The sequence below is a fragment of the Hypomesus nipponensis genome, chromosome 19 (assembly GCF_054491055.1).
Source record: "Hypomesus nipponensis isolate SF chromosome 19, ASM5449105v1, whole genome shotgun sequence".
NCBI classification, from domain to species: Eukaryota; Metazoa; Chordata; class Actinopteri; order Osmeriformes; family Osmeridae; genus Hypomesus; species Hypomesus nipponensis.
In genome coordinates this window covers 20,015,001-20,026,492 of record NC_140379.1, presented here as the reverse complement: position 1 = coordinate 20,026,492, position 11,492 = coordinate 20,015,001, and the positions used below count along the sequence as shown (strand labels likewise).

Sequence of the window (11,492 nt, the reverse complement as noted above, 5' to 3'; positions counted from 1 at the left end):
TATGGTTGTCAACTTATTTCGTACGGCCATACCAGCCTGGCAACGCCCGATCTCGTCTGATCTCGGAAGCTAAGCAGGGTCGGGCCTGGTTAGTACTTGGATGGGAGACCGCTTGGGAATACCAGGTGCTGTATGCTCTTTTACTCATTCACTTAGAAACTGACATCTTGCAATATGCACAAGTAGTCCTTCATGAAAGGGGCTGGAAGCTGTTTTCATTTTGACACGAGAGAGAGAGAGAGACCACCTTGCATTGTCAATTGCTAAATCTGTATATGGATAAGTAGCCTATGGTTGTCAACTTATTTCGTACGGCCATACCAGCCTGGCAACGCCCAATCTCGTCTGATCTCGGAAGCTAAGCAGGGTCGGGCCTGGTTAGTACTTGGATGGGAGACCGCCTGGGAATACCAGGTGCTGTATGCTCTTTTGCTCATTCACTTAGAAACTGAAATCTTGCAATATGCACAAGTAGTCCTTCATGAAAGGGGCTGGAAGCTGTTTTCATTTTGACACGAGAGAGAGAGAGAGAGAGAGAGAGAGAGACCACCTTGCATTGTCAATTGCTAAATCTGTATATGGATAAGTAGCCTATGGTTGTCAACTTATTTCGTACGGCCATACCAGCCTGGCAACGCCCAATCTCGTCTGATCTCGGAAGCTAAGCAGGGTCGGGCCTGGTTAGTACTTGGATGGGAGACCGCCTGGGAATACCAGGTGCTGTATGCTCTTTTGCTCATTCACTTAGAAACTGAAATCTTGCAATATGCACAAGTAGTCCTTCATGAAAGGGGCTGGAAGCTGTTTTCATTTTGACACGAAAGAGAGAGAGAGAGAGAGAGAGAGACCACCTTGCATTGTCAATTGCCAAATCTGTATATGGATAAGTAGCCTATGGTTGTCAACTTATTTCGTACGGCCATACCAGCCTGACAACGCCCGATCTCGTCTGATCTAGGAAGCTAAGCAGGGTCGGGCCTGGTTAGTACTTGGATGGGAGACCGCCTGGGAATACCAGGTGCTGTATGCTCTTTTGCTCATTCACTTAGAAACTGAAATCTTGCAATATGCACAAGTAGTCCTTCATGAAAGGGGCTGGAAGCTGTTTTCATTTTGACACGAGAGAGAGAGAGAGAGACCACCTTGCATTGTCAATTGCTAAATCTGTATATGGATAAGTAGCCTATGGTTGTCAACTTATTTCGTACGGCCATACCAGCCTGGCAACGCCCAATCTCGTCTGATCTCGGAAGCTAAGCAGGGTCGGGCCTGGTTAGTACTTGGATGGGAGACCGCCTGGGAATACCAGGTGCTGTATGCTCTTTTGCTCATTCACTTAGAAACTGAAATCTTGCAATATGCACAAGTAGTCCTTCATGAAAGGGGCTGGAAGCTGTTTTCATTTTGACACGAGAGAGAGAGAGAGAGAGAGAGAGAGACCACCTTGCATTGTCAATTGCTAAATCTGTATATGGATAAGTAGCCTATGGTTGTCAACTTATTTCGTACGGCCATACCAGCCTGGCAACGCCCGATCTCATCTGATCTCGGAAGCTAAGCAGGGTCGGGCCTGGTTAGTACTTGGATGGGAGACCGCCTGGGAATACCAGGTGCTGTATGCTCTTTTGCTCATTCACTTAGAAACTGAAATCTTGCAATATGCACAAGTAGTCCTTCATGAAAGGGGCTGGAAGCTGTTTTCATTTTGACACGAGAGAGAGAGAGAGAGAGAGAGACCACCTTGCATTGTCAATTGCTAAATCTGTATATGGATAAGTAGCCTATGGTTGTCAACTTATTTCGTACGGCCATACCAGCCTGGCAACGCCCGATCTCGTCTGATCTCGGAAGCTAAGCAGGGTCGGGCCTGGTTAGTACTTGGATGGGAGACCGCTTGGGAATACCAGGTGCTGTATGCTCTTTTGCTCATTCACTTAGAAACTGACATCTTGCAATATGCACAAGTAGTCCTTCATGAAAGGGGCTGGAAGCTGTTTTCATTTTGACACGAGAGAGACAGAGAGACCACCTTGCATTGTCAATTGCTAAATCTGTATATGGATAAGTAGCCTATGGTTGTCAACTTATTTCGTACGGCCATACCAGCCTGGCAACGCCCGATCTCATCTGATCTCGGAAGCTAAGCAGGGTCGGGCCTGGTTAGTACTTGGATGGGAGACCGCCTGGGAATACCAGGTGCTGTATGCTCTTTTGCTCATTCACTTAGAAACTGAAATCTTGCAATATGCACAAGTAGTCCTTCATGAAAGGGGCTGGAAGCTGTTTTCATTTTGACACGAGAGAGAGAGAGAGAGAGACCACCTTGCATTGTCAATTGCTAAATCTGTATATGGATAAGTAGCCTATGGTTGTCAACTTATTTCGTACGGCCATACCAGCCTGGCAACGCCCGATCTCGTCTGATCTCGGAAGCTAAGCAGGGTCGGGCCTGGTTAGTACTTGGATGGGAGACCGCTTGGGAATACCAGGTGCTGTATGCTCTTTTACTCATTCACTTAGAAACTGACATCTTGCAATATGCACAAGTAGTCCTTCATGAAAGGGGCTGGAAGCTGTTTTCATTTTGACACGAGAGAGAGAGAGAGACCACCTTGCATTGTCAATTGCTAAATCTGTATATGGATAAGTAGCCTATGGTTGTCAACTTATTTCGTACGGCCATACCAGCCTGGCAACGCCCAATCTCGTCTGATCTCGGAAGCTAAGCAGGGTCGGGCCTGGTTAGTACTTGGATGGGAGACCGCCTGGGAATACCAGGTGCTGTATGCTCTTTTGCTCATTCACTTAGAAACTGAAATCTTGCAATATGCACAAGTAGTCCTTCATGAAAGGGGCTGGAAGCTGTTTTCATTTTGACACGAGAGAGAGAGAGAGAGAGAGAGAGAGAGACCACCTTGCATTGTCAATTGCTAAATCTGTATATGGATAAGTAGCCTATGGTTGTCAACTTATTTCGTACGGCCATACCAGCCTGGCAACGCCCAATCTCGTCTGATCTCGGAAGCTAAGCAGGGTCGGGCCTGGTTAGTACTTGGATGGGAGACCGCCTGGGAATACCAGGTGCTGTATGCTCTTTTGCTCATTCACTTAGAAACTGAAATCTTGCAATATGCACAAGTAGTCCTTCATGAAAGGGGCTGGAAGCTGTTTTCATTTTGACACGAAAGAGAGAGAGAGAGAGAGAGAGAGACCACCTTGCATTGTCAATTGCCAAATCTGTATATGGATAAGTAGCCTATGGTTGTCAACTTATTTCGTACGGCCATACCAGCCTGACAACGCCCGATCTCGTCTGATCTAGGAAGCTAAGCAGGGTCGGGCCTGGTTAGTACTTGGATGGGAGACCGCCTGGGAATACCAGGTGCTGTATGCTCTTTTGCTCATTCACTTAGAAACTGAAATCTTGCAATATGCACAAGTAGTCCTTCATGAAAGGGGCTGGAAGCTGTTTTCATTTTGACACGAGAGAGAGAGAGAGAGAGAGAGAGAGACCACCTTGCATTGTCAATTGCTAAATCTGTATATGGATAAGTAGCCTATGGTTGTCAACTTATTTTGTACGGCCATACCAGCCTGGCAACGCCCGATCTCGTCTGATCTCGGAAGCTAAGCAGGGTCGGGCCTGGTTAGTACTTGGATGGGAGACCGCCTGGGAATACCAGGTGCTGTATGCTCTTTTGCTCATTCACTTAGAAACTGAAATCTTGCAATATGCACAAGTAGTCCTTCATGAAAGGGGCTGGAAGCTGTTTTCATTTTGACACGAGAGAGAGAGAGAGAGAGAGAGACCACCTTGCATTGTCAATTGCTAAATCTGTATATGGATAAGTAGCCTATGGTTGTCAACTTATTTCGTACGGCCATACCAGCCTGGCAACGCCCGATCTCGTCTGATCTCGGAAGCTAAGCAGGGTCGGGCCTGGTTAGTACTTGGATGGGAGACCGCTTGGGAATACCAGGTGCTGTATGCTCTTTTGCTCATTCACTTAGAAACTGACATCTTGCAATATGCACAAGTAGTCCTTCATGAAAGGGGCTGGAAGCTGTTTTCATTTTGACACGAGAGAGACAGAGAGACCACCTTGCATTGTCAATTGCTAAATCTGTATATGGATAAGTAGCCTATGGTTGTCAACTTATTTCGTACGGCCATACCAGCCTGGCAACGCCCGATCTCATCTGATCTCGGAAGCTAAGCAGGGTCGGGCCTGGTTAGTACTTGGATGGGAGACCGCCTGGGAATACCAGGTGCTGTATGCTCTTTTGCTCATTCACTTAGAAACTGAAATCTTGCAATATGCACAAGTAGTCCTTCATGAAAGGGGCTGGAAGCTGTTTTCATTTTGACACGAGAGAGAGAGAGAGAGAGAGACCACCTTGCATTGTCAATTGCTAAATCTGTATATGGATAAGTAGCCTATGGTTGTCAACTTATTTCGTACGGCCATACCAGCCTGGCAACGCCCAATCTCGTCTGATCTCGGAAGCTAAGCAGGGTCGGGCCTGGTTAGTACTTGGATGGGAGACCGCCTGGGAATACCAGGTGCTGTATGCTCTTTTGCTCATTCACTTAGAAACTGAAATCTTGCAATATGCACAAGTAGTCCTTCATGAAAGGGGCTGGAAGCTGTTTTCATTTTGACACGAGAGAGAGAGAGAGAGAGAGACCACCTTGCATTGTCAATTGCTAAATCTGTATATGGATAAGTAGCCTATGGTTGTCAACTTATTTCGTACGGCCATACCAGCCTGGCAACGCCCGATCTCGTCTGATCTCGGAAGCTAAGCAGGGTCGGGCCTGGTTAGTACTTGGATGGGAGACCGCTTGGGAATACCAGGTGCTGTATGCTCTTTTGCTCATTCACTTAGAAACTGACATCTTGCAATATGCACAAGTAGTCCTTCATGAAAGGGGCTGGAAGCTGTTTTCATTTTGACACGAGAGAGAGAGACCACCTTGCATTGTCAATTGCTAAATCTGTATATGGATAAGTAGCCTATGGTTGTCAACTTATTTCGTACGGCCATACCAGCCTGGCAACGCCCGATCTCATCTGATCTCGGAAGCTAAGCAGGGTCGGGCCTGGTTAGTACTTGGATGGGAGACCGCCTGGGAATACCAGGTGCTGTATGCTCTTTTGCTCATTCACTTAGAAACTGAAATCTTGCAATATGCACAAGTAGTCCTTCATGAAAGGGGCTGGAAGCTGTTTTCATTTTGACACGAGAGAGAGAGAGAGAGAGAGAGAGACCACCTTGCATTGTCAATTGCTAAATCTGTATATGGATAAGTAGCCTATGGTTGTCAACTTATTTCGTACGGCCATACCAGCCTGGCAACGCCCGATCTCGTCTGATCTCGGAAGCTAAGCAGGGTCGGGCCTGGTTAGTACTTGGATGGGAGACCGCCTGGGAATACCAGGTGCTGTATGCTCTTTTGCTCATTCACTTAGAAACTGAAATCTTGCAATATGCACAAGTAGTCCTTCAGGAAAGGGGCTGGAAGCTGTTTTCATTTTGACACGAGAGAGAGAGAGAGAGAGAGACCACCTTGCATTGTCAATTGCTAAATCTGTATATGGATAAGTAGCCTATGGTTGTCAACTTATTTCGTACGGCCATACCAGCCTGGCAACGCCCGATCTCGTCTGATCTCGGAAGCTAAGCAGGGTCGGGCCTGGTTAGTACTTGGATGGGAGACCGCTTGGGAATACCAGGTGCTGTATGCTCTTTTGCTCATTAACTTAGAAACTGACATCTTGCAATATGCACAAGTAGTCCTTCATGAAAGGGGCTGGAAGCTGTTTTCATTTTGACACGAGAGAGAGAGAGAGACCACCTTGCATTGTCAATTGCTAAATCTGTATATGGATAAGTAGCCTATGGTTGTCAACTTATTTCGTACGGCCATACCAGCCTGGCAACGCCCGATCTCATCTGATCTCGGAAGCTAAGCAGGGTCGGGCCTGGTTAGTACTTGGATGGGAGACCGCCTGGGAATACCAGGTGCTGTATGCTCTTTTGCTCATTCACTTAGAAACTGAAATCTTGCAATATGCACAAGTAGTCCTTCATGAAAGGGGCTGGAAGCTGTTTTCATTTTGACACGAGAGAGAGAGAGAGAGAGAGAGAGACCACCTTGCATTGTCAATTGCTAAATCTGTATATGGATAAGTAGCCTATGGTTGTCAACTTATTTCGTACGGCCATACCAGCCTGGCAACGCCCAATCTCGTCTGATCTCGGAAGCTAAGCAGGGTCGGGCCTGGTTAGTACTTGGATGGGAGACCGCCTGGGAATACCAGGTGCTGTATGCTCTTTTGCTCATTCACTTAGAAACTGAAATCTTGCAATATGCACAAGTAGTCCTTCATGAAAGGGGCTGGAAGCTGTTTTCATTTTGACACGAGAGAGAGAGAGAGAGAGACCACCTTGCATTGTCAATTGCTAAATCTGTATATGGATAAGTAGCCTATGGTTGTCAACTTATTTCGTACGGCCATACCAGCCTGGCAACGCCCGATCTCGTCTGATCTCGGAAGCTAAGCAGGGTCGGGCCTGGTTAGTACTTGGATGGGAGACCGCTTGGGAATACCAGGTGCTGTATGCTCTTTTGCTCATTCACTTAGAAACTGACATCTTGCAATATGCACAAGTAGTCCTTCATGAAAGGGGCTGGAAGCTGTTTTCATTTTGACACGAGAGAGAGAGAGAGACCACCTTGCATTGTCAATTGCTAAATCTGTATATGGATAAGTAGCCTATGGTTGTCAACTTATTTCGTACGGCCATACCAGCCTGGCAACGCCCGATCTCATCTGATCTCGGAAGCTAAGCAGGGTCGGGCCTGGTTAGTACTTGGATGGGAGACCGCCTGGGAATACCAGGTGCTGTATGCTCTTTTGCTCATTCACTTAGAAACTGAAATCTTGCAATATGCACAAGTAGTCCTTCATGAAAGGGGCTGGAAGCTGTTTTCATTTTGACACGAGAGAGAGAGAGAGAGAGAGAGAGAGAGACCACCTTGCATTGTCAATTGCTAAATCTGTATATGGATAAGTAGCCTATGGTTGTCAACTTATTTCGTACGGCCATACCAGCCTGGCAACGCCCAATCTCGTCTGATCTCGGAAGCTAAGCAGGGTCGGGCCTGGTTAGTACTTGGATGGGAGACCGCCTGGGAATACCAGGTGCTGTATGCTCTTTTGCTCATTCACTTAGAAACTGAAATCTTGCAATATGCACAAGTAGTCCTTCATGAAAGGGGCTGGAAGCTGTTTTCATTTTGACACGAGAGAGAGAGAGAGAGAGACCACCTTGCATTGTCAATTGCTAAATCTGTATATGGATAAGTAGCCTATGGTTGTCAACTTATTTCGTACGGCCATACCAGCCTGGCAACGCCCGATCTCGTCTGATCTCGGAAGCTAAGCAGGGTCGGGCCTGGTTAGTACTTGGATGGGAGACCGCTTGGGAATACCAGGTGCTGTATGCTCTTTTGCTCATTCACTTAGAAACTGACATCTTGCAATATGCACAAGTAGTCCTTCATGAAAGGGGCTGGAAGCTGTTTTCATTTTGACACGAGAGAGAGAGAGAGACCACCTTGCATTGTCAATTGCTAAATCTGTATATGGATAAGTAGCCTATGGTTGTCAACTTATTTCGTACGGCCATACCAGCCTGGCAACGCCCGATCTCATCTGATCTCGGAAGCTAAGCAGGGTCGGGCCTGGTTAGTACTTGGATGGGAGACCGCCTGGGAATACCAGGTGCTGTATGCTCTTTTGCTCATTCACTTAGAAACTGAAATCTTGCAATATGCACAAGTAGTCCTTCATGAAAGGGGCTGGAAGCTGTTTTCATTTTGACACGAGAGAGAGAGAGAGAGAGAGAGAGAGAGAGACCACCTTGCATTGTCAATTGCTAAATCTGTATATGGATAAGTAGCCTATGGTTGTCAACTTATTTCGTACGGCCATACCAGCCTGGCAACGCCCAATCTCGTCTGATCTCGGAAGCTAAGCAGGGTCGGGCCTGGTTAGTACTTGGATGGGAGACCGCCTGGGAATACCAGGTGCTGTATGCTCTTTTGCTCATTCACTTAGAAACTGAAATCTTGCAATATGCACAAGTAGTCCTTCATGAAAGGGGCTGGAAGCTGTTTTCATTTTGACACGAGAGAGAGAGAGAGAGAGACCACCTTGCATTGTCAATTGCCAAATCTGTATATGGATAAGTAGCCTATGGTTGTCAACTTATTTCGTACGGCCATACCAGCCTGGCAACGCCCGATCTCGTCTGATCTCGGAAGCTAAGCAGGGTCGGGCCTGGTTAGTACTTGGATGGGAGACCGCCTGGGAATACCAGGTGCTGTATGCTCTTTTGTTTATTCACTTAGAAACTGAAATCTTGCAATATGCACAAGTAGTCCTTCATGAAAGGGGCAGGAAGCTGTTTTCATTTTGACACGAGAGAGAGAGAGAGAGAGAGACCACCTTGCATTGTCAATTGCCAAATCTGTATATGGATAAGTAGCCTATGGTTGTCAACTTATTTCGTACGGCCATACCAGCCTGGCAACGCCCGATCTCGTCTGATCTCGGAAGCTAAGCAGTGTCGGGCCTGGTTAGTACTTGGATGGGAGACCGCTTGGGAATACCAGGTGCTGTATGCTCTTTTGCTCATTAACTTAGAAACTGACATCTTGCAATATGCACAAGTAGTCCTTCATGAAAGGGGCTGGAAGCTGTTTTCATTTTGACACGAGAGAGAGAGAGAGAGAGAGAGAGAGAGACCACCTTGCATTGTCAATTGCCAAATCTGTATATGGATAAGTAGCCTATGGTTGTCAACTTATTTCGTACGGCCATACCAGCCTGGCAACGCCCAATCTCGTCTGATCTCGGAAGCTAAGCAGGGTCGGGTCTGGTTAGTACTTGGATAGGAGACCGCCTGGGTATACCAGGTGCTGTATGCTCTTTTGCTCATTCACTTAGAAACTGAAATCTTGCAATATGCACAAGTAGTCCTTCATGAAAGGGGCTGGAAGCTGTTTTCATTTTAACACGAGAGAGAAAGAGAGAGAGAGAGAGATAGAGACCACCTTGCATTGTCAATTGCTAAATCTGTATATGGATAAGTAGCCTATGGTTGTCAACTTATTTCGTACGGCCATACCAGCCTGGCAACGCCTGATCTCGGAAGCTAAGCAGGGTCGGGCCTGGTTAGTACTTGGATGGGAGACCGCCTGGGAATACCAGGTGCTGTATGCTCTTTTGTTTATTCACTTAGAAACTGAAATCTTGCAATATGCACAAGTAGTCCTTCATGAAAGGGGCAGGAAGCTGTTTTCATTTTGACACGAGAGAGAGAGAGAGAGAGAGAGAGAGAGAGAGAGACCACCTTGCATTGTCAATTGCCAAATCTGTATATGGATAAGTAGCCTATGGTTGTCAACTTATTTCGTACGGCCATACCAGCCTGGCAACGCCCGATCTCGTCTGATCTCGGAAGCTAAGCAGGGTCGGGCCTGGTTAGTACTTGGATGGGAGACCGCCTGGGAATACCAGGTGCTGTATGCTCTTTTGTTTATTCACTTAGAAACTGAAATCTTGCAATATGCACAAGTAGTCCTTCATGAAAGGGGCAGGAAGCTGTTTTCATTTTGACACGAGAGAGAGAGAGAGAGAGAGAGAGAGAGAGAGAGACCACCTTGCATTGTCAATTGCCAAATCTGTATATGGATAAGTAGCCTATGGTTGTCAACTTATTTCGTACGGCCATACCAGCCTGGCAACGCCCGATCTCGTCTGATCTCGGAAGCTAAGCAGGGTCGGGCCTGGTTAGTACTTGGATGGGAGACCGCTTGGGAATACCAGGTGCTGTATGCTCTTTTGCTCATTAACTTAGAAACTGACATCTTGCAATATGCACAAGTAGTCCTTCATGAAAGGGGCTGGAAGCTGTTTTCATTTTGACACGAGAGAGAGAGAGAGACCACCTTGCATTGTCAATTGCTAAATCTGTATATGGATAAGTAGCCTATGGTTGTCAACTTATTTCGTACGGCCATACCAGCCTGGCAACGCCCGATCTCATCTGATCTCGGAAGCTAAGCAGGGTCGGGCCTGGTTAGTACTTGGATGGGAGACCGCCTGGGAATACCAGGTGCTGTATGCTCTTTTGCTCATTCACTTAGAAACTGACATCTTGCAATATGCACAAGTAGTCCTTCATGAAAGGGGCTGGAAGCTGTTTTCATTTTGACACGAGAGAGAGAGAGAGAGAGACCACCTTGCATTGTCAATTGCTAAATCTGTATATGGATAAGTAGCCTATGGTTGTCAACTTATTTCGTACGGCCATACCAGCCTGGCAACGCCCAATCTCGTCTGATCTCGGAAGCTAAGCAGGGTCGGGCCTGGTTAGTACTTGGATGGGAGACCGCCTGGGAATACCAGGTGCTGTATGCTCTTTTGCTCATTCACTTAGAAACTGAAATCTTGCAATATGCACAAGTAGTCCTTCATGAAAGGGGCTGGAAGCTGTTTTCATTTTGACACGAGAGAGAGAGAGAGAGAGACCACCTTGCATTGTCAATTGCTAAATCTGTATATGGATAAGTAGCCTATGGTTGTCAACTTATTTTGTACGGCCATACCAGCCTGGCAACGCCCGATCTCGTCTGATCTCGGAAGCTAAGCAGGGTCGGGCCTGGTTAGTACTTGGATGGGAGACCGCTTGGGAATACCAGGTGCTGTATGCTCTTTTGCTCATTCACTTAGAAACTGACATCTTGCAATATGCACAAGTAGTCCTTCATGAAAGGGGCTGGAAGCTGTTTTCATTTTGACACGAGAGAGAGAGAGAGACCACCTTGCATTGTCAATTGCTAAATCTGTATATGGATAAGTAGCCTATGGTTGTCAACTTATTTCGTACGGCCATACCAGCCTGGCAACGCCCGATCTCATCTGATCTCGGAAGCTAAGCAGGGTCGGGCCTGGTTAGTACTTGGATGGGAGACCGCCTGGGAATACCAGGTGCTGTATGCTCTTTTGCTCATTCACTTAGAAACTGAAATCTTGCAATATGCACAAGTAGTCCTTCATGAAAGGGGCTGGAAGCTGTTTTCATTTTGACACGAGAGAGAGAGAGAGAGAGAGAGAGAGACCACCTTGCATTGTCAATTGCTAAATCTGTATATGGATAAGTAGCCTATGGTTGTCAACTTATTTCGTACGGCCATACCAGCCTGGCAACGCCCGATCTCGTCTGATCTCGGAAGCTAAGCAGGGTCGGGCCTGGTTAGTACTTGGATGGGAGACCGCCTGGGAATACCAGGTGCTGTATGCTCTTTTGCTCATTCACTTAGAAACTGAAATCTTGCAATATGCACAAGTAGTCCTTCATGAAAGGGGCTGGAAGCTGTTTTCATTTTGACACGAGAGAGAGAGAGAGAGAGAGAC

At 46.8% G+C, this 11,492-nt stretch overlaps 25 non-coding genes and 14 pseudogenes across 25 annotated transcripts; all 39 read left to right on the top strand.

The window, feature by feature from the left end:
* Positions 1-18: 18 nt before the first annotated feature.
* On the top strand, positions 19-137 carry LOC146248713 (5S ribosomal RNA). The gene has a single exon (XR_014733039.1). It is a non-coding gene; the product is annotated as a 5S ribosomal RNA (ribosomal RNA).
* A 170-nt stretch (positions 138-307) lies between these two features.
* Positions 308-426, top strand: LOC146248712 (5S ribosomal RNA; annotated as a pseudogene).
* A 184-nt stretch (positions 427-610) lies between these two features.
* Positions 611-729, top strand: LOC146248711 (5S ribosomal RNA; annotated as a pseudogene).
* A 182-nt stretch (positions 730-911) lies between these two features.
* On the top strand, positions 912-1,030 carry LOC146248710 (5S ribosomal RNA; annotated as a pseudogene).
* A 172-nt stretch (positions 1,031-1,202) lies between these two features.
* On the top strand, positions 1,203-1,321 carry LOC146248709 (5S ribosomal RNA; annotated as a pseudogene).
* Positions 1,322-1,503: 182 nt separating this feature from the next.
* On the top strand, positions 1,504-1,622 carry LOC146248708 (5S ribosomal RNA). Its single transcript, XR_014732559.1, has one exon. It is a non-coding gene; the product is annotated as a 5S ribosomal RNA (ribosomal RNA).
* Positions 1,623-1,800: 178 nt separating this feature from the next.
* Positions 1,801-1,919, top strand: LOC146248707 (5S ribosomal RNA). The gene has a single exon (XR_014733038.1). It is a non-coding gene; the product is annotated as a 5S ribosomal RNA (ribosomal RNA).
* Positions 1,920-2,089: 170 nt separating this feature from the next.
* LOC146248706 (5S ribosomal RNA) lies at positions 2,090-2,208 on the top strand. Its single transcript, XR_014732548.1, has one exon. It is a non-coding gene; the product is annotated as a 5S ribosomal RNA (ribosomal RNA).
* A 174-nt stretch (positions 2,209-2,382) lies between these two features.
* LOC146248705 (5S ribosomal RNA) lies at positions 2,383-2,501 on the top strand. Its single transcript, XR_014733037.1, has one exon. It is a non-coding gene; the product is annotated as a 5S ribosomal RNA (ribosomal RNA).
* A 170-nt stretch (positions 2,502-2,671) lies between these two features.
* Positions 2,672-2,790, top strand: LOC146248704 (5S ribosomal RNA; annotated as a pseudogene).
* Positions 2,791-2,974: 184 nt separating this feature from the next.
* LOC146248703 (5S ribosomal RNA) lies at positions 2,975-3,093 on the top strand (annotated as a pseudogene).
* A 182-nt stretch (positions 3,094-3,275) lies between these two features.
* LOC146248702 (5S ribosomal RNA) lies at positions 3,276-3,394 on the top strand (annotated as a pseudogene).
* Positions 3,395-3,576: 182 nt separating this feature from the next.
* Positions 3,577-3,695, top strand: LOC146248701 (5S ribosomal RNA). Its single transcript, XR_014733363.1, has one exon. It is a non-coding gene; the product is annotated as a 5S ribosomal RNA (ribosomal RNA).
* Positions 3,696-3,873: 178 nt separating this feature from the next.
* LOC146248700 (5S ribosomal RNA) lies at positions 3,874-3,992 on the top strand. Its single transcript, XR_014733035.1, has one exon. It is a non-coding gene; the product is annotated as a 5S ribosomal RNA (ribosomal RNA).
* Positions 3,993-4,162: 170 nt separating this feature from the next.
* LOC146248699 (5S ribosomal RNA) lies at positions 4,163-4,281 on the top strand. Its single transcript, XR_014732537.1, has one exon. It is a non-coding gene; the product is annotated as a 5S ribosomal RNA (ribosomal RNA).
* A 176-nt stretch (positions 4,282-4,457) lies between these two features.
* Positions 4,458-4,576, top strand: LOC146248698 (5S ribosomal RNA; annotated as a pseudogene).
* Positions 4,577-4,752: 176 nt separating this feature from the next.
* LOC146248697 (5S ribosomal RNA) lies at positions 4,753-4,871 on the top strand. Its single transcript, XR_014733034.1, has one exon. It is a non-coding gene; the product is annotated as a 5S ribosomal RNA (ribosomal RNA).
* Positions 4,872-5,037: 166 nt separating this feature from the next.
* LOC146248696 (5S ribosomal RNA) lies at positions 5,038-5,156 on the top strand. Its single transcript, XR_014732526.1, has one exon. It is a non-coding gene; the product is annotated as a 5S ribosomal RNA (ribosomal RNA).
* Positions 5,157-5,336: 180 nt separating this feature from the next.
* Positions 5,337-5,455, top strand: LOC146248695 (5S ribosomal RNA). The gene has a single exon (XR_014732447.1). It is a non-coding gene; the product is annotated as a 5S ribosomal RNA (ribosomal RNA).
* A 176-nt stretch (positions 5,456-5,631) lies between these two features.
* Positions 5,632-5,750, top strand: LOC146248694 (5S ribosomal RNA). Its single transcript, XR_014733033.1, has one exon. It is a non-coding gene; the product is annotated as a 5S ribosomal RNA (ribosomal RNA).
* Positions 5,751-5,920: 170 nt separating this feature from the next.
* LOC146248693 (5S ribosomal RNA) lies at positions 5,921-6,039 on the top strand. The gene has a single exon (XR_014732515.1). It is a non-coding gene; the product is annotated as a 5S ribosomal RNA (ribosomal RNA).
* Positions 6,040-6,219: 180 nt separating this feature from the next.
* LOC146248692 (5S ribosomal RNA) lies at positions 6,220-6,338 on the top strand (annotated as a pseudogene).
* A 174-nt stretch (positions 6,339-6,512) lies between these two features.
* Positions 6,513-6,631, top strand: LOC146248691 (5S ribosomal RNA). Its single transcript, XR_014733032.1, has one exon. It is a non-coding gene; the product is annotated as a 5S ribosomal RNA (ribosomal RNA).
* A 170-nt stretch (positions 6,632-6,801) lies between these two features.
* Positions 6,802-6,920, top strand: LOC146248690 (5S ribosomal RNA). Its single transcript, XR_014732504.1, has one exon. It is a non-coding gene; the product is annotated as a 5S ribosomal RNA (ribosomal RNA).
* A 184-nt stretch (positions 6,921-7,104) lies between these two features.
* On the top strand, positions 7,105-7,223 carry LOC146248689 (5S ribosomal RNA; annotated as a pseudogene).
* Positions 7,224-7,397: 174 nt separating this feature from the next.
* On the top strand, positions 7,398-7,516 carry LOC146248688 (5S ribosomal RNA). The gene has a single exon (XR_014733031.1). It is a non-coding gene; the product is annotated as a 5S ribosomal RNA (ribosomal RNA).
* A 170-nt stretch (positions 7,517-7,686) lies between these two features.
* On the top strand, positions 7,687-7,805 carry LOC146248687 (5S ribosomal RNA). The gene has a single exon (XR_014732492.1). It is a non-coding gene; the product is annotated as a 5S ribosomal RNA (ribosomal RNA).
* Positions 7,806-7,991: 186 nt separating this feature from the next.
* Positions 7,992-8,110, top strand: LOC146248686 (5S ribosomal RNA; annotated as a pseudogene).
* A 174-nt stretch (positions 8,111-8,284) lies between these two features.
* Positions 8,285-8,403, top strand: LOC146248685 (5S ribosomal RNA). The gene has a single exon (XR_014732446.1). It is a non-coding gene; the product is annotated as a 5S ribosomal RNA (ribosomal RNA).
* A 176-nt stretch (positions 8,404-8,579) lies between these two features.
* LOC146248684 (5S ribosomal RNA) lies at positions 8,580-8,698 on the top strand. The gene has a single exon (XR_014734013.1). It is a non-coding gene; the product is annotated as a 5S ribosomal RNA (ribosomal RNA).
* Positions 8,699-8,882: 184 nt separating this feature from the next.
* On the top strand, positions 8,883-9,001 carry LOC146248683 (5S ribosomal RNA; annotated as a pseudogene).
* Positions 9,002-9,187: 186 nt separating this feature from the next.
* On the top strand, positions 9,188-9,296 carry LOC146248682 (5S ribosomal RNA; annotated as a pseudogene).
* A 190-nt stretch (positions 9,297-9,486) lies between these two features.
* Positions 9,487-9,605, top strand: LOC146248681 (5S ribosomal RNA). Its single transcript, XR_014732445.1, has one exon. It is a non-coding gene; the product is annotated as a 5S ribosomal RNA (ribosomal RNA).
* Positions 9,606-9,795: 190 nt separating this feature from the next.
* On the top strand, positions 9,796-9,914 carry LOC146248680 (5S ribosomal RNA). The gene has a single exon (XR_014733030.1). It is a non-coding gene; the product is annotated as a 5S ribosomal RNA (ribosomal RNA).
* A 170-nt stretch (positions 9,915-10,084) lies between these two features.
* LOC146248679 (5S ribosomal RNA) lies at positions 10,085-10,203 on the top strand. Its single transcript, XR_014732481.1, has one exon. It is a non-coding gene; the product is annotated as a 5S ribosomal RNA (ribosomal RNA).
* Positions 10,204-10,377: 174 nt separating this feature from the next.
* Positions 10,378-10,496, top strand: LOC146248678 (5S ribosomal RNA; annotated as a pseudogene).
* Positions 10,497-10,670: 174 nt separating this feature from the next.
* LOC146248677 (5S ribosomal RNA) lies at positions 10,671-10,789 on the top strand. Its single transcript, XR_014733461.1, has one exon. It is a non-coding gene; the product is annotated as a 5S ribosomal RNA (ribosomal RNA).
* A 170-nt stretch (positions 10,790-10,959) lies between these two features.
* On the top strand, positions 10,960-11,078 carry LOC146248676 (5S ribosomal RNA). The gene has a single exon (XR_014732470.1). It is a non-coding gene; the product is annotated as a 5S ribosomal RNA (ribosomal RNA).
* A 182-nt stretch (positions 11,079-11,260) lies between these two features.
* Positions 11,261-11,379, top strand: LOC146248675 (5S ribosomal RNA). The gene has a single exon (XR_014732444.1). It is a non-coding gene; the product is annotated as a 5S ribosomal RNA (ribosomal RNA).
* The last annotated feature ends 113 nt before the right edge of the window (positions 11,380-11,492 follow it).